Source organism: Podarcis vaucheri, assembly GCF_965113315.1.
Source record: "Podarcis vaucheri genome assembly, chromosome: W".
NCBI lineage: Eukaryota > Metazoa > Chordata > Lepidosauria > Squamata > Lacertidae > Podarcis > Podarcis vaucheri.
Genome location: NC_138757.1, coordinates 33,227,488 through 33,246,347, shown reverse-complemented (window position 1 = coordinate 33,246,347; position 18,860 = coordinate 33,227,488). Strand labels below are relative to the sequence as shown.

Sequence of the window (18,860 nt, the reverse complement as noted above, 5' to 3'; positions counted from 1 at the left end):
GTTTTTTATTTTGTATTTTTTCTTTTTTCTTTTTCATTATGTAATACTGTGAAAACTTTAATAAATATTTATAAAAAAAGAAAAAAGAAAAGCAAAAGTGAGGGTCTTTGTTTGCCGTGGCAAAGTCTCTTTGAACTCCAGCCGGCTAATTGGCCTGGGAGTCGAGCCAAGCAGGCCTCAAGATTTATGAGCTGCCAATATAAGAGGTCTCTGAAGTGAATAAAGCTCACGGCTCAAGTAAAACCCTGGAATGGAGTTTTTACAAGCTTCTGAAGCTGCTCAGTGCCCAAAGTTAAATCGGCACAGTTATGAGACCTGGGCAAAATTGTGTGAAAATCTACTACGACAGTTTGGAGTGTGGCATACTGTGTGTGAAGCCCCTCCAGTTCCTCTGACAGATAGATGGAGGGCCCAAGATTCAAAGGCCATAGACATAATAGTCTTGTCCGTCTCTCTGGAGGAAATTACTACGCTAGCTGGCAACACTACAGCACATCAGATGTGAAATGCTTTGAAAATAGCCCACCAGCCAGTCATCCCAGCCCAGAGTTTGACTGCGTCGGAGGTCATGGCTATTTCCCAGAATGCGAGTGAATGCAGGGATGCTGAGGGCACCGGTTGCAAGCTGCAGGGGGAGCTGACTGTGATGTCATCCCAGGCAGCATTCCAGCCTCCAGGGGGAGCCAAGGAGTCAGCAGCTGAGAGCTCTGTTTCTCGTGGGAGCCAAAGTCATTCTCACATATACCGGAAGGCCAGAAGTAAACAGAGACAGATGCCTGCAGATGGCCCGAAGCAGAAGGGGGGTGAAAAGCCCAAGCCAGGGAAAAACAAGGCTTTGTTTGCTGGCACAGCTTCACCAAAGGCTAAAGGCAAGTCTGATGGCCAGGAGCAGGGGGGCAAGCAGCAAAAGCCCACGCCGGTGGAAAACAAGGTTTTGCTTGCTGCAAAAGCTGCTCCAAAGGCCAAGGCCAGATTTATTGTAGATTCTGGATGCATCCGCCATCTGGCAAAAGACAAGCATCTTTTTATCTCCTTCAAGCCTCAAGATGGTGAGATCCACCTGGCTGATGGAAAGACGTTGCGAATTGCAGGAGAAGGGACTGTGAAACTGGCAAGTCTGCACACTACCATCAAAGATGTACTTTATGTTCCAGGTGCTGCAGACAATTTGCTCAGTGTCCCACAGCTGACTGGGCGTGGCTTTGAGATTTCCTTCAAGAGGAGCGTCTGTGTCATCAGGAAAGGCAAAGAGGACATTTTGCATGCAAAGTTTATAGATGGTTTGTTCTGTTTAACTTATGATGACAATGGTGCTGTTGCTGTGTCTAATGTTGATTCTTGTTGTGTTGCACAAACTAACAAAGTTCTTCATGCAGGATGCATTCATGAAGCACACAGAAGATTTTGTCACATGTCTTGGCAGGCACTGGCCAAGATGCCTGAGTTGGTTCAGGGCTTGAACATCAAACCCTGTAAGTTTCACATGCTTGGCAGGGGGTTGGACTCGATGGCCCTTGTGGTATCTTGCAACTCTCAAAATAAAAAAAATTCCTTCCAGTAGCACCTTAAAGACCAACTAAGTTAGTTCTTGGTATGAGCTTTCGTGTGCATGCACACTTCTTCAGATACACTTCAGATACACATCTGAAGAAGTGTGCATGCACACGAAAGCTCATACCAAGAACTAACTTAGTTGGTCTTTAAGGTGCTACTGGAAGGAATTCATGGAACTTTGAATTGTCAGGCATAGCCCTACTGGCTTTAGCCCAAACGTAGCAGAGTTTTCCTGCACAGCGAAGAAGCTAGTTGAGGTGGTAATGACTAGTCAGCTAGACTCAGAATAACTATTTACAGGATTTATTAAAAGGAAAAATAAAACCAGCAGAGTTTCTGCATACAAAACAAAGCAAAATAAATCATTTCTTTCTCTCTCTCTCTCTTAACCATACACAGCACTTCACTCCTAACACACCTAACACACCCCAAACTGTGCTAGCATTTCTAGATAACAGAGTTGAGTGCTGGTCGTTAACCAATCAGAGTAAGTAGTTTCTAGGTCAAGCAGACCTTGGCTTTCTGCCAAGAGTAAATTGACACTGCCTTGAGTTAATTGTTTGAAGCCAGAATCTGCAAGTTCCCACAAAATCAATTAACAGAACCTGAACACCCCCTCACAGATTCTGCTGGACAATTAACATCAAATAACACCTATGTAGGAGATTATTTTTCCAGCAAACCTAAACCCTTGCACATTTGCTTGTTCTTTATCTTTGCCAATGGTTTAGTTAATACATCTGCTACATTTTCTTCACTTGATACATAAGTACATGTGATTATATTGTCTTGTACACAGCAACGTACATTTTGGTATTTTACAGAGATATGTTTGGAACGTGATTTGAAACCCTCTGTTTTACTTAAGGTTATACAAGCTTGATTATCAATGTACACTTGTACTGGTTCTCCACAATTCACATTTAAATCTGCTAACAAATGCTTGAAATAAATCACCTCGTTGCACAATTCACTCAATGCGGCGTACTCAGATTCCGTTGATGACACACTTACAATATCTTGCTTGCGTGACCGCCAGCTGATTAAAGCTCCACCGACCATTATGACTAGTCCTGTGACAGATTTTCTATCTGGCAAATTTCCCCAGTCACTATCACAGTAGCAACTCAACATTTCGTCCTTGGAAGAATTTAATTGTAACATATAGCCAATCGTCTGTTTGAGGTATCTCAGAACTTGTTTTACCCCTTTCCATGCATTTAGTGTGGGTTTTGAGACCAATCTACTTAATATGCCTACTGCATAGCTAATATCAGGTCTGGACCACTGTGCTAGATACAATAAACTTCCAATTACAGAGTGATATACATCAGGATGTTCAAATTCAGGACTCTCATCTATATGAAGTGTTTTTATGAAACCTGGATCCATAGGCACCGCTGCCCCTTTGCAATCCTGCATCCTGTATGTAGTCAGTAGTTGTTTAACTTTGTTCTGCTGACTAATTAGGCAGCTGCCATCTTGGGCCCAGCACACTTCCAACCCTAGATACGTCCTAACCGGGCCTAAGTCTTTCACTTTGAACTTACTGGACAATTGCTTGGCAAACCTTTTAGTTTATCTGTTTTACAGGCATACAATACATCATCTACATAAATCAGACAAAACTCTTGATCACTGCCTGTACCACGTACATAAACACAATTGTCAGCTGTACTCTGCTTGAAACCAAATGACACTAAGGCCTCATGGAAACACTTGTTCCAAGATCTTGCAGCCTGTTTGAGACCATATAAAGCTTTGTTTAATTTCAACACTCTATTGGAACCTGTCTCATAACCAGGCGGTTCGGCTAGATACAGGTCTTCTGATATTGATGCATGTAAATATGCAGTCTGGATATCAAAATGGTTTAACAGGAGTTTTCTCTTTGCTCCAAGCGTTAAAATCAGCCTTACACTGTCCCCCTTAGCAGTAGGGGAAAACGTTTCGTCATAATCTTTTCCAGGCCTCTGAGAATATCCTTGAGCCACTAAACGAGCTTTGTATTTGTACTCTCCTGTCACCAGAGGTTTAAGTTTGTACACCCACCTGCAGCCTACAATCTTTGCCCCCTCAGGCGCTGCTACTGGTGTAAAGACCTTATGCTCATTCAGAGAGGACATCTCTTCCTCCATTGCCTGTTTCCAGAGCTCTGCCTCCTCTTTTGATAACTTTAACACCTCCTGAAAACTCTTGGGTTCTGCAATTACACTAAACACATTTGCAGTATCTGGAGAAAAACGCACCGGAGGCACTCCTTTGTTTTGTCTTTTAGATCTTCTGGGAGAAAATTTTTCTTCTGACCCACTTTCCTCCTCAGAACTACGACCTCTCTTTTGTTGCTTAGCAACTGGTCTCTGGCTAATTCCACTTTCTTGAGAGCTCTTATCTGAACTTTCCTCCCCCTCAGACTCTGATTCTCTCTGTTTACCTTCAGAGTCAAGGAGCTCCTGGGAAGGTTCAAACCAAACCTCAGTATTGGCATGTAGTCTCTCCCAGCCACTATGTTCACAAAAACTGGCATTCCTGGAGATCACAATGCCATTTGTCCCTTCAGCAAAATGGAAACCTTTTCCCAGCTCCTGGTAACCCACAAACACTAACTGTTTGGTCTTAGGATCTCCCTTCTTCCTCATTTGTTTCGGAATTAATACCCAGGCTTTTGATCCAAACACATGCAAATGGTCAATTTTGGGTTTTTTCTGAAACAATTTAAAGTACGGGGTTGTACCTATTGTTTGATGAAAGAGCCTATTTTGGAGATAACACGCGGTGAGCATGCTCTCCCCCCAATAAGACATGGGCAAATCAGCATCATCAAGCATGGCAAACATCATATCTTGTAAAGATCTGTTTTTCCGCTCTGCAACGCCATTCTCCTCTGGGGGAAAAACGTTCGTTTTCCTATGCCCAATGCCACGCTTTTGTAACCAATCTCTAAAGGCATTTGACATAAATTCGCCACCTCTGTCCGTCTGAATCCTTTTGAGTTTAATGGACAGAAATCTTTCCACAGATGCCACCCAGCCTTTAAACTTAGTGAACACGTCACCCTTATTCTTCATGGGAAAAACCCAAGAGTAACGTGTGGCGTCATCCACAATTGTTAGTGAAAAGCGCGCTCCACCCCTGCTTACAGCAAATGGACCAATTATGTCCATGTGAACCAGCTGTAGCGGTGACTCACTAACTCTGACGCTTCTGGGGTAAGAGACTCTGTGGGTTTTAACCTTTTTACAAACATTACAATCAAGGTACTTGTTACAACTCTTTAAATTACTCCCATCAGCCAATTCAGACATTTTTAGTACACTTTTCCAGCAAGCATGCCCCATTTTCCTATGCAATAAGTGCACACAGTTGACATGTATAGCTTTGTTATTCACTGCAGGCTGAGATTTACTGACTACTGCTGCAACTTGAGATCCTGCTTTAAGCCAAAACAAGCCTCCCTCTGACTTAGCAGTGCCTAAAATCTCACCAGCCTTCTTAATAATGCAACTGTCTCCTTCAAAATACACTTTAAACCCAGCTTTTAGCAAACAATCTACAGACATCAGATTGCTCCTTAATGAAGGCACACAAAGTACATTTTGCAGGCATTCACGAAGACAAGGAACAAAAACTGCACCCCCCGAAATCACTTCGGAAGTACTTCCGTCTGCTAGAGCCACCTGGCTGCGCTGTGCTGAGTTCTTGGAAACAAACAATTCATCAGAATTTACGATGTGGCGAGACGCTCCCGAATCGACCACCCAGACCGCTTGTTTCTCATCAGCAATCTTGACCTTGGCGGTCACCAGCTGAGCCGACTGTTTTTGTTTGAAGAATTTCTTTTTACGCTGCTGCTGCTGCTGATCTCGTCTCTGCTCCTGCACCGGCAACTGAGACTTGACCAACTCCGGACATTGTCGTTTTAGATGCGCTGAAGACCCACATCGAAAACAACGCCTAACAGCAAACGCTGACTCCTCACCAGTACGCTGCTTTTGCTTCACCTCTGGCATGGCATGAGAACTCCTTCCAAACTGCCCGCCAGTAGAAGTCTCTGCAGCCAACGACCTTTCTTGCCTCTTCTGCCATTCTTCAATCAAACGCCCAGTAACGTAACTGACTGATAAATCATGCTCCTGTATGCCTTCTAGAGACAAAACTAAATTATCCCAGCTTTCCGGGAGAGAACTCAAAATAATAGCCACCTTCTCCTGCTGGTCTAAAGCACAGTCTCTTTCCTGTAGCGCAGCAAACTTTAACTGTAAACTGTGTAGGTGTTCCTGCATTGTAACCCCAGGCTGTAACATTGCCTTGTACAATGCCCTGCGAATGAACAGCTTGGAAACCGCTGTCTCACGCACATGGAGTTCTTTAAGTGCTTGCCACACACCTCTAGCTGTCTTGATTCCCCTCACATACGGCAACTGGGAATCTTCCAGCCCCAAGACAATTGTGGCCCTTGCTCTTTGGTCTTTATCGAGGTCTTCATCATCAGGCTTCGTAGGAAACTTACTCACCACTTGCCAGAGACGATCCCTCTGCAGCACTGCCTGCATGCGTTCCGACCACAGCAAGTAATTGCAGTCATTCAGACGCTCAAAAGCCATCTGAACTGGTTGTGAGGCCATCTTGAGAGCGATGTCCCTGGAACCCGGAACCAGCTACTCACGACCACCGAGAGAGAAAACAGGAACCACAGCACCCAGCACTCACACGCTGCAGCTGTTGTCCTTGTGTCCACTGCGTCACCAGCTCACAACAGTCAGGAACCAGCCAGTGTCCATCTGCTGCACCGACAGGAACAACAACTTCTGGGACTACTGGAACCAACACCGTTGATGCTGACACCACCACAACTCAGGCTGGCAGCACAATGCCCATAACCTCATGGAACTTTGAATTGTCAGGCATAGCCCTACTGGCTTTAGCCCAAACGTAGCAGAGTTTTCCTGCACAGCGAAGAAGCTAGTTGAGGTGGTAATGACTAGTCAGCTAGACTCAGAATAACTATTTACAGGATTTATTAAAAGGAAAAATAAAACCAGCAGAGTTTCTGCATACAAAACAAAGCAAAATAAATCCTTTCTTTCTCTCTCTCTCTCTTAACCATACACAGCACTTCACTCCTAACACACCTAACACACCCCAAACTGTGCTAGCATTTCTAGATAACAGAGTTGAGTGCTGGTCGTTAACCAATCAGAGTAAGTAGTTTCTAGGTCAAGCAGACCTTGGCTTTCTGCCAAGAGTAAATTGACACTGCCTTGAGTTAATTGTTTGAAGCCAGAATCTGCAAGTTCCCACAAAATCAATTAACAGAACCTGAACAGGAATTTTTTTATTTTGACTATGGCAGACCAACACGGCTACCTATCTGTAACTCTTCCAACTCTATGATTCTATGATTCTATGATTCTATGAAGGTTGCTCCAAAAGGCAAGGAGTCTAGCAGGCAGGCTTCCAAACCCTACCAGCTAGTCCACGCAGACCTGGTTGGTCCACTTGCGCCCTCTTTGGGTGGAGCAAGGTACTTCATGGTTCTAATTGATTCTTTTTCCAGGTACATTCATGTGTTTATGCTCGAGCAGAAATCACAAGCGTTTCCTAGGTTCAAGGCATTCTGTGCTTGGTTGGAGAATGTTCACAGTAAACGTATCAGCTGTCTCTTTACTGATCGGGGCGGGGAGTTCACTTCTCAGCAGTTTGAAGCTTTCTTGACTGAGAAGGGAATCCATCATGACTTGTCAACGCCTAGATCGCCATGGATGAATGGGCTTGCGGAGCGAGCAAATCAAACATTGCTGCAAGGAATGAAAACCTTGTTGCATGATGCCAATCTCCCTGATAAGTATTGGGGGGAGGCTCTGTCGACTTTTGTTTACACTTATAATCACAGATTGTCATCACCTATTGGTTGTACTCCCTATGAGAAGATGTTTGATAAGAAACCTTACGTCAAGCACATGAGAATCTTTGGTTCTGACATGTGGGTACACACCCCACAAAGCAACAAGCTTGGGAAGCGTGGGGCACATGGTTTGTTCATGGGATACGAAAAAGGTGCATACAGGGTATGGATGACTGACTCTAAGTCCATTAAGTTCCCAAAGAGTGTTGAGTACAATCCTAAGTGGGGGGAAAATGTGGGAATTTTCCAGAGTTACCCAGAGGAAGATGAAGGTGATGTGAAAAAAGCAGATGATGCTGAGGAAGCTGAGGAAGCTGAGGATGATGATGATCAGAGTTCGGATTCCAGTTCAGTGGGCGGCGCTGCTGCTGGTGTCAGTGACAGTGATGACACAGCAGACTACAAGAGCACAAAGGCCTCAGTCAGACCATCTGATGCGTCTGACAATGAACTGGAAGAACCACTGTTCACCATTGGTCACTTTTCTCCTAAGAAGGAGGAGATGAGTCCAGAAGACTTGCGTCTAGTACGCAGATCTGAAAGGGCCACCAAAGGCAGACCTCCAAAGAGATTTGCTGATGAGTTTACTAAGACGGCAACTGCTGTTCTTAGTAGCTTAGAGAAGGTGTGAGAACCTTCAAGCTTCAAAGAGGTTTAGGAGTTAACCTCTAAAGATGCTGAGCCTTGGCTTAATGCCATGAAGGCTGAAGTTGATTCCTTGAATAGGAACCAAACTTGGGAACTGGTACCAGTAGTCCCAGGAATGAGACTGGTTGGCAGCAAATGGGTCTTCAAGGGCAAGACAGACCAGAATGGCAAGGTTGTCAGACACAAAGCCAGATTGGTTGCCAGAGGTTTTTCACAGGTACCAGGACAGGATTACCACGAGACCTACTCACCCACAGTCAAATATGAGAGCATTCGGCTGATGCTCAAGATCGCTGCGGAGGAGAAACTGCATGTTTCCCATCATGACATTAATACAGCCTTTTTGTACGGGATTTTGGGGGAGGAGCTGTATATGCTTCCACCTGATGGGATGCAGATACAGAAGGGAATGGTCTGTAAACTGCGGAAATCCTTATATGGTCTCAAGCAGAGTGCTAGGTGTTGGAACACAAAACTGACTGAGACGTTGCTTTCTCTAGGTTTTCACCAGGGCAAAGCTGATCCATGTGTGTTTGTCAAGGAGGAGGGGCAAAACAAACTGTATTGTTTATGTTTTGTTGATGATCTTCTGATGTTTTGGAAGAATCAGGCTTTGTACCAAAGCACCCTAGCTCAGCTGAAGGAGCACTTTGACATGAAGGATCTTGGTGAGGTATCCAACTATCTTTCTCTGCAGGTGGAGAAGGACCAAGCATGTAATTTTCTGGTACACCAAACACAGAAAATTGCTGATGTATTAACCAGGTTGAATTTGGTTGATGCAAACCCAGCAGACACACCGATGGTGACAGGTTACCAGGTAGATAGTACTGCTGAAGCGTTTTCTGACACAACGCTGTACAGATGCATTCTAGGCAAGTTGAATTTCATTGCTAGATGCTCAAGACCTGACATAGCTGTAAGCACTAACCTGCTTAGCAGACATACTAACAATCCTACCGTTCAGGATTGGAAAGCTCTAAAGCGCATAGCCCGCTATTTAAAAGGGACTTTGCACTACAGGCTGAGGTTCACCAGTCAGAAGACTGGAGGTCTTGAAATCTTTGCAGATGCAAGTTTTGGAAGTGACACCACGGATGGTACAAGCACTTCTGGAGTATGCTATGTGTACAACCACTGCCTGTTTGACTGGTTGTGCAAGAAGCAGACAACAGTTAGCCTAAGTTCCTGTGAAGCAGAACTCAATGCTCTGTCGTTTTCACTCATGGATTGTGAATGGTTGATGTAACTGTTTAAGGACATCAGAGTTTCTGTGAAATGTCCTATACAAGTGTATCAAGACAATAGATCCTGTTTGGCTTTGCTGAACTCAGAGAGGTGCAAGCAAAGAACCAAGTACTTGCAGATTAAGCTACATCGTGCAAGACAGTGTATTCATAAAGGACTCATTCATGTGTCCTACATGCCAGGAAATGAAATTCCCGCTGATCTATTGTCTAAGGTTGTTAACAGAGAACAACTTAAGGTTTACGTACAAAGGTTGCAATTGGGTTGAACCACGGGTACTACAGGTTACACGGAAAGGGGGAGGATGTTAGGATATTTCCGTTCCACCTTAAAAGGGAGCAGGATGTTTGTGTCACAGCCTGCGTATTTCCTGTTCACAGGATGTTTCTGTTGTGTCTGTTGCTTTCATTTCTCTCTCGGTGCCTGAACACTGAAGCAGGCGGTCATGTTTTTTCTCTGTTCTGACCAACGCTGAATAAACAGAAATAATGCTCTCCTGCGTGCATCTTTCGCTGTGCATTATCTGCTGATAAGAGCGTGCATCAGCTCTGGAATGTGGCAAGCTAATTCTGGAGCTCGTGTCGCTAATTGCTGATACTGCGTGTCTACGGGAGATTGATGGACGTCCGGAGGCCACGTGGGGCCATGATGGACTTTGTCTCCCTGGCAGTATCCCAACACCATCACGTCCCAACATGACCCAGGGATATGGGAACCAGCCACCTACAACCTATGCTCCACAAGTACCCTCTGCGTCCTACAGCTCGCAAGTGCCCCCGAATTCACTACCCCAGAACCAACGACCTCAACCAGGTCCAAGGGCTCAAATGCCCGCCATAAATCCACCCACTCACCCTTGGACTAACTCCACCGCTCCTCCCCTACACCCGCCAAATCAACCACCCCCCGACGAGCAGGAGACATATTGACAACTAAAAGGGGATCCCGACCCAACCCAGGTCATTTGTCCCGTCCTGGCATTATCACCAGAAGACCCTGTTTGCACTATCGAGATCAATGGCCATCCCTACCAATGCTTATTAGACACAGGAGCCACATACTCCACCTTAACCGACAGCCACCTGGAACCAGGGTCGGAAACCAGAAAGGTCATGGGACTGGATGGGATACCCCGCACTTGCCCGCTCTCACAACCGGCTAAAGTCACTCTCGGACGCCTACTGGTGGAACATACTTTCCTCCTGACCAGCAGTCCCGTAAACCTCCTCGACAGAGATCTACTCTGTAAATTAAATGCTACAATAAAATGTTCCGGGGATGACATCTACTTATATATGCCTGAAGACTTTGTCCCCGCATTCCAGGGCATGATACAAGAAGCAAAATCAGACCGCCAATTTCCCGAACTCCCCCCTGAACTAGAGAGTGAACTACCTCCTTCATCATGGGGCACAGAATCAACCTCCGTAGGACTCTTAATATCAGCCATTCCAGTAAAGATCACTTATAGAACCGACCTGCCCTTCCCTTGCACCAAACAGTACCCTCTACCCAAGGAAGCCATTGAGGGACTAACGCCTATGATAGAGGACTTCCTCGAAAAGGGGATCCTGGTCCCCTGTGCGTCACCCTGTAACACCCCAGTGCTCCCCGTAAAGAAACCTTCAGCAGAGGGAGCCCCAGTCCGGTATCGTTCCGTCCAAGATCTGAGACTGGTAAACCAATTCGTAATACCCCGCCACCCAGTGGTGGGCAACCCAAACTGTCTTCTAAACGCCATCCCGGCGGGGACAATGTGGTACACAGCTGCGGACTTATGCTCCACCTTTTTCAGTATACCTTTAGACCCCGCCAGCCAGTTCCTTTTTGCGTTCACCTGGGGACCCAGCCGATTAACTTGGACCAGGCTGCCCCAGGGTTACGTGGAATCACCCACAATCTTTTCTGCGATATTACATCAAGATTTACAGGATATACACCTACCTGCTGGCTCCGCCCTCTTGCTCTACGTAGATGATTTGCTTTATGTTCTACCAGTGAGGAGGCACGCAAATTAGACACCAAACACCTCCTTTCAGAACTAGCACGCAAGGGACACAAGGTGTCCCCCAAAAAGTTGCAATACTGTAAACAGGAAGTAAAGTACCTCGGGCACATCCTAGGAGTGGGTACCCAAAGCCTAGCAACCGATAGAATCGAAGCTGTCACCAAAATTCCCCTCCCCAAGACAAAGCGGCAATTGTGCGGCTTCCTCGGAATGGCCGGCTTCTGCCGGGGCTTGGATTGCTGGTTATAGTGAAATAACGAAACCTTTATCTGCTATGGCCCGCCAAGACCACCCAGATACACTGGTTTGGGAGGAGGAAGCCTATAAATCTTTTGATCGCTTAAAACGAGAATTAAGATCTGCCCCCGCCTTGGGCCTGCCAGACTACCGGATTCCCTTCAATCTGCTCATTCATGAACAAATGGGGGTAGCCTCAGGGATCCTAACTCAACCCTTCCGAGATCAAGAAAGGCCAGTAGCCTGTTACAGCTTACAGCTAGACAACACCGCAAAGGGAGCAGTGAGTTGCCTGAGAGCTATTGCCGCCGCTGCGATCCTCCTCGAAAAGACTCAGGAAACAGTGTTGGGACATGAAATCACCATCCATGTTCCCCATTCCGTCTCCACCCTTCTAACCCTGAGAGGCTGTCACCACTTCTCAAACTCCCGCCTAAACCGATACGAAGCCCTCCTGCTAACTCCATCTAACATCACCATTAAACGAGTCAACTCCCTCAACCCGGCTACCTTGTTACCCCTCCCTGATGATGGCACCCCACACCATGACTGCACCACAATAGTCCGCCAAGCCTAGAAGCCCCGAGAGGATCTAGATCACCTTCCCCTAGAAAATCCGGACCTAATACTTAACACTGATGGCAGCTCTAATGGGGAAAGAAAGACCGGATATGCCATTATCTCTGACTTTGAAGTTTTAGAATCAAACCCAATTAACCCACAGTATAGTGCCCAAGCCGTGGAATTAATTGCACTCATACACGCTTGTGAAATTAGCGAAGGCAAAAGGACCACCATTTACACAGACAGCAAATACTGCTTCGGGCTGGTACACACGACCGGTCAGATTTGGCTCCAAAGAGGCTTCTTAACTGCAGCCGGCTCTCAAATTTCACATGCCGCCCTAGTGGAGAGACGGCTAACAGCTATCCACTTGCCCAGCGCAATAGCTGTCGTCGATTGCAAGGCGCACACCAAAGGAAGGGATTCAGTCTCTCTCTCTTTTTTTTTAAAAAAAATAATATTTATTACTTTTTCAACAATTTAAACACTACACACAAAAAAGAACAATAAAGAGAAAAGGGGGAAAAGAACAATACAATACAATACACAAACACTACATAACACTAACACATTAAACTGACAAAACAAAACAAAAACAATTTAAAACACATCCAACAATTTCAATATCTTATCTTTCATTCACTTATTTCAACGACCTCCTCACACCTCCCTTTTTGTATTTCACTTCTGTTAATTATTTCAGCAATTCCTTTCCATCTTCCTCTGTTTTCTATCCTATAATTATTTTAACACATTCTATCCTTATTTTTTCCTTTAATATTCTATTAATCTATTTATACTTAATTCCTTATAACATTTCTACTAAAGCCATATAACTTCATTCCAACATTCTTCTAACATTCATTAATTTTACAGTATTTCTATAAATAGTCTTTAAACTTTTTCCAGTCTTCTTCCACCGACTCTTCTCCCTGGTCTCGGATTTTTGCCAGTCATTTCCGCCAGTTCCATATAGTCCATCAACTTCATCTGCCATTCTTCCCGAGTGGGTAAATCTTGTGTCTTCCAATTCTTCGCGATGAGCATTCTTGCTGCTGTTGTTGCATACGTAAAAAAAGTTCTATCCTTCTTTAACACCAATTGGCTGACCATGCCCAGGAGAAAGGCCTCTGGTTTCTTCAAAAGGGTATATTTAAATACCTTTTTCATTTCGTTATAAATCATCTCCCAGAGTGTCTTAATCCTTGGGCATGTCCACCAAAGGTGAACTCGAATCCTCAGATTCGTCTGTTTTTCTTTAAGTTCAATCATAGCAAGCATCAACTTATGTTCATCAAATTGCCTCTGTAGGGCTGGGACTCTCCCTCTCTCCAGTTGTGTTACTTTACATTCAGCAGCAACGGCTTCCTCTGCAGTTTGCCGTATCAAAGTAGATTTCTGTATCAATTTCTGGGTGGTTTCTGTATTGGTATTATTTATACTTTCTGTATATAAGTCGATTTTAGTAGTTGGAACATCCACTTTCGCATTTATCGCATCTATTTTCTTGTTAAGCTGTTCCAATGAATCATTTATCTTATATAATGCAGCCACTAAGGCCTCTTCTGTCGACATTCCTCTTGGTTTTGAGTGTACTGGTGCAAAGGCAGCAGCAGAAGAACCGGGGGGGGGGGGCTGATGTTGAACCTCTCCTGGGTTGTTGCCAAGTCCTCCCAGACCTTAATGTTTTGTCAGCAGTTGACTGGTCTGTTTTTCCCTTTCTACTCACGGGTAATTACTTTAAAGTCAAATTGTCCACAGGAAAAGGTCAGCGCTCTCCGGCAACAGCAATGCGGCTTCGCTCCGTGAAAGAAGCGGACGATTCGAAGCACCGCGCCGCTCACCCCACATCGCTCCAGACCACCGAAACCGAGTGTCCCCGAGAGTAGGGGAGGCGCAAAAGGTGCCCACCGAATCCCATGTTCACAGACTTCTCCCGCCTGTGATTTTTTGCGGGTCTCCGCCTTCGCCGTGGCTGCCAGACCCAGATTCCCACGGAGCAAATTCCTCCCGATCAGAGAAATTCTGCCATTACCGGAGGCACCTCCCCGGAAGTAGGAAGGGATTCAGTCTCAAGGGGTAACAGACGGGCTGATAAAGCAGCCCAGATGGCCGCGCTTTGCCCCCCAAACAACGAGTCCGAATTCCAAGCCTTACAGTTTCCTGTCGACATTGACCCTACACAAATATACAAATGGGCCCTAGAGGAGGAAAATACCATGTGGGAATCTATGGGCGCTACTGAACAAAATGGCATCTGGATTCTCCCCGACGGCAGAACCGTCCTGCCAAAAGCCTGGATTCCAAAATTGGTGAGGATCCTTCACCAACAAACACATTGGGGAAAAGAGAGGTTAATGGAGCATGTTAAGAGGTCTTGGTATGCTCCAGGGATAGTAGCCACAGCTACAGCAGCCTCAAAGAACTGCATCACCTGTCACAACTTCAACCCCAAGCGTGAGCCCAGAAAACCGCCAGGGGCTAGACCATGGGCCTTTGTCCCCTTTGAAAGTTTACAACTGGACCTTATTGATTTGCCTCAATGTCAGGGCTTCAAACATGCCCTAATCATAGTAGACCAACTCTCCTCCTGGGTGGAGGGATTTCCCTGCCGAAAAGCCACCGCGTCAGTAGTTGCTAGGGCCCTCCTACAGGACATTATTCCCCGATATGGAGTGCCCCGCCGGTTGGACAGCGACAGGGGAACCCATTTCGCTACCGATGTAGTACAACAGGTGACCAGGGCCCTCCAAATAAAGTGGGATCTCCATACGCCATACCATCCACAATCCTCTGGCCAAGTAGAACGTATGAACCAAGAGATAAAAATACAACTGGGAAAACTTTGCAGGCTCACTGGACTGAAATGGGTAAATGCACTCCCACTGGTCCTCCATAACATACGGAGTGCCCCAACTGGACCTTTGAAACTGTCCCCGTTTGAACTCCTATTCGGGAGACCCCCTCCCGTTTATAACACCTTATTCCCCCTCTCAGAATTCGAGGTGGGGGAAGCAGAACTTACTAACTATATTATTCAGCTTCAGAAACAGCTGCAGCGCCTCCACCAGTACGCGGCTATCGAGGGACAGAACCTGCCCATTGACGTCCAAGCCCACTCCTTCCATCCAGGTGACTGGGTCCTGGTCAAGGTCTATCAGAAGCTACCCCTCCAGCCTGCCTGGGAAGGTCCCTACCAAGTACTTCTGACCTCACCAACTGCTGTGAAAGTGGGGGAGAAAACCGCGTGGCTATGTCACACGAGGTGCAAGGCGGCACCGCCACCCCAGGAGACACAGGAGAGCCTCGGAGAGGATTACACCTTCGAAACCCCACCTCTTTCGGCGACCTCCTACATCGATGACGACGAGGAACAGACCGGACCAGATCGGAGCCAGAATCGGGCTCAACAGACTGGACCAGATCGGGGCCAGAATCGGGCTCAACAGACCGGACCAGATCGGGGCCAGAATCGGGCTCAACAGACCGGACCAGATTGGGGCCAGAATCGGGCTCAACAGACCAGACCAGATCGGGGCCAGAATCGGGCCCAACAGACCGGACCAGACGCCACATCACCCAACTGGACCTCCGAAATCATCCCAGACACCGACGCCATCAAATTACGCTTTAAATGGGTTTGACAGCTCATTTGACAGTTCGTTTGACAACTCGTTTGACAGCTCACTTTGACAGCTCCGTAGACCGCTCTAATCCTCGCTTCCTGACAGCTCGTTTGACAGCTCGTTTGACAGCTCCGTAGACCGCTCTAATCCTCGCTTCCTAACAGCTCGTTTGACAATTCGTTTGACAGCCCGTTTGACAGCTCCATAGACTGCCTTCCTCCCCGCTTCCCTGACAGCGTGTTTGACAGCTAGTTTGACAGTTCGTTTGACAGCTCCATTGACTTCTATGCTCACCACTCCGTTTCCACATTTGACAGCTTGCCTCTTCTTCCCTTCCTTCAGCCTCTCACGACCGCCGACCATGAACCTGATCCCCACCTTTCTTATCCTCACCACCCTGACTGAGATCTCCGCTTTTCCGCTGGACCATTGTACAGGACTACAAACAGACTACCACTTCTTGGATTACCATAGGGTCGAGACCGGCGGAAAGTCCAACCCCGACCGAATGGGGGACTTTGACTTCTGCCTTCCAGAGTCCCGAACCCTGCTGCGCCACTCGCTAGTAACCCGACTCACCGATAACGAATACTGGGAACGAGATTCGAGACAAGAACCTGCAACGCATTGGGTCAGCTGCCCTCACCCTTGATCACCCCTACTACCGGCTGAAGTGCTATAATGGGACCTACCTCCTTTACGGCAACGGGAAAGTCTCAAGGAGCCCGAATTGGACCGAGATCGAGGTAGGAGGGGCCACGAATGTGTACACGGACTCAAACCACCCCTCCGAGAACTTGATCTTCGGGTTCCAGTGCCTCCTCATGACCCCGGAACCCCGAAAGCCTCAACTCCAAGGAATCTGCCTGAGGCGGTTCTGCTGCCTGTGGAGCCTTGGGGTCACCCACGATTCCGTTGGAGGAGAACAACAGCATCTCTTACTATCACTCAACATAGCAATATAGAGCTTCCAGGAACAGAGGCACTCTACCTCTGAAGCCCACAGCTAGAGGAGAAGCAGCAGGAGTGGGCTACTGCTTGTGAGTTTGGACTAGACGGGCTTTTCCTCTGATCCAGCAAAGCCACTTCCGCCTACAAAGGAGGTGGAGTTGCGGGCGACTGAGGGAATCCCCGGCCCCGTCAGCCCCTGGACAGCCAATCACTGGCTCAGGGGGCATGACCAGCCCTATTTATCGCTGGCGCGGCTGGTTTTTCGCCTACCTCGTAGCAAATCGTCACAACTTTCTGGGTATTGGCGGTTAGGCATTGGTATTGGAATTGTTCTGTAGATGGAAGAGGGGAGGAAGCGCCATCACCTGCCCCGCATATCGAAAGGTAGTCCGATAAAGGGTTCCGGGGGGCGTGGCCCTGTCCGAAGCCTATGGAGGTGAGGGCCTAAGGCACGCCCCATAGCAGTGACCCCCGGGGGGGGCGGGTTCCGAGTTGATGTGCATCAGCAGGACTCCCCCTACTGGTGGTTAACCCTTCCCGGACTTCAAGCAGACGGGCTGAAGCTGGATAGTCAGTTAGGACCAATGCCTAAGCCAATACCACTCATCACCTGTAACCAATAAAGTTGTGGCCATATTTAGCCCGTTAACCTGAAATAATTGTGTCATGTGTCTTTATTTCCACTTGGGGGGGGGCGGGAACTCGCCACGCAATAGGGCTCTTTTTTTTTTTATGCACCCACAGACCCCAAACGGCTCTCCACAGGAACACAGTGGTGCATCTCATGTATGGGGGGGGGGGATTCCAACACTACCCCCACCCTCAACAAAGGAAAGATAAGGGAAGCATTTCCAGCATTTAAAAGAGCCCTCAGCATAATGCTGTTAGGACAGCAGCCCTGCCTGGAGAGCGAAGGGGGCTGCTAGGAAGGTCTTCAAAGCATCAAGGCATAGATGAGCCGAAGAATGCAATGAAAACTCTCTTAGAGCCAGAGTGACTGACAGGAAGACTGGCAGAACGTCTGTCTGTTGCAGTTGATGGCTGTTCAGGAAGGGGTTAAATTCCATGGGGATGCTGGCCATGTGGGGGACCCCAAGCCCTCGCCCCAGAAGATTTCAAAAAAGAAGCAGAAGAAATCCTACTTACAGATTCACGATGCTGGCCATCTCTTCAGGTGAAATCCGCTCCTGTTTAAACTCAACTGCTTTAAAATGCTCACACAACACTAACTCTGAACCTTGCCTCTAACCCTATTGCTACTCCTCTCTGTCTAAAATATACAGGAAAATATGTGCACAAAATATACAGATGAAAATGAAATGATAAAGTGAAAGCATTTGCTGAAATACAGTAGAGAACTCACGCCTCCCGAGTTGAGGGAGGCCTTGCTTTGCATGCAGGAGATCCCAGGTTCAGTCCAGGATCTCCACCAGACAGGGCTGGGACTGTCCCCTGTTTGAAAACCCTGCAGCGCTGCTGCCAGTCAGTGTAGGCAGTGCTAGGCTAGATTGACTCTGTCAAGTGCAACTTCCTATGAATGCTCCTCTTATACGATTTCTCGAAACACAAGCAAGCTACCTTATCAACGAGTTGTGAGAGTTCATTCATGACTTTTAACAAACAGCAGAAACCATTTTATTATTTCTATGTGAGTACAGAAATCCTGAATATGAAAGGAAGGAAACTTCCTGCCTCTGCAATAAAGGCAGCTGCACTGCTAGGTGAGCTGTCCCGATGCCAACTGAAACAGACCCTCCAAAGATTCAAAGGTGAAAAGGGAATTTTGAGCATCTGAGCACAACTGGGCCGTCTTCTGCATTAACGTGAAGTGCAGGAAGTGATTGCCTTGAGCAGGGGTAGGCAACCGAAGGCCCGGGGGCCGGATGCGGCCCAATCGTCTTCTCAATCCGCCCCACGGAGAGTCCGGGAATCAATGTGTTTTTCCATGAGCAGAATGTGTCCTTTCATTTAAAATGCACCTCTGGGTTCTTGGTGGGGCATAGGAATTCGTTAATTTTCTCTCTCCAAAATATAGTCCGGCCCCCCAAATGCTGTGAGGGACGGTGGACCAGCCCACGGCTGAAAAAGGTTGCTGACCCCTGGCCTTGAGCCTCCTCAG

The 18,860-nt window shown here is 47.0% G+C and overlaps 1 protein-coding gene across 1 annotated transcript in view; it reads left to right on the top strand.

Moving 5' to 3' along the window:
• LOC309523273 (uncharacterized protein) overlaps nt 1-1,464 on the top strand; it is a gene marked incomplete at its 5' end in the record, with an annotated part of 479,716 nt that extends 478,252 nt beyond the window's left edge. The window contains one exon of the mRNA XM_082207054.1: nt 1,445-1,464. The remainder of the gene's footprint in view (nt 1-1,444) is intronic.
• Nucleotides 1,465-18,860: the final 17,396 nt, after the last annotated feature.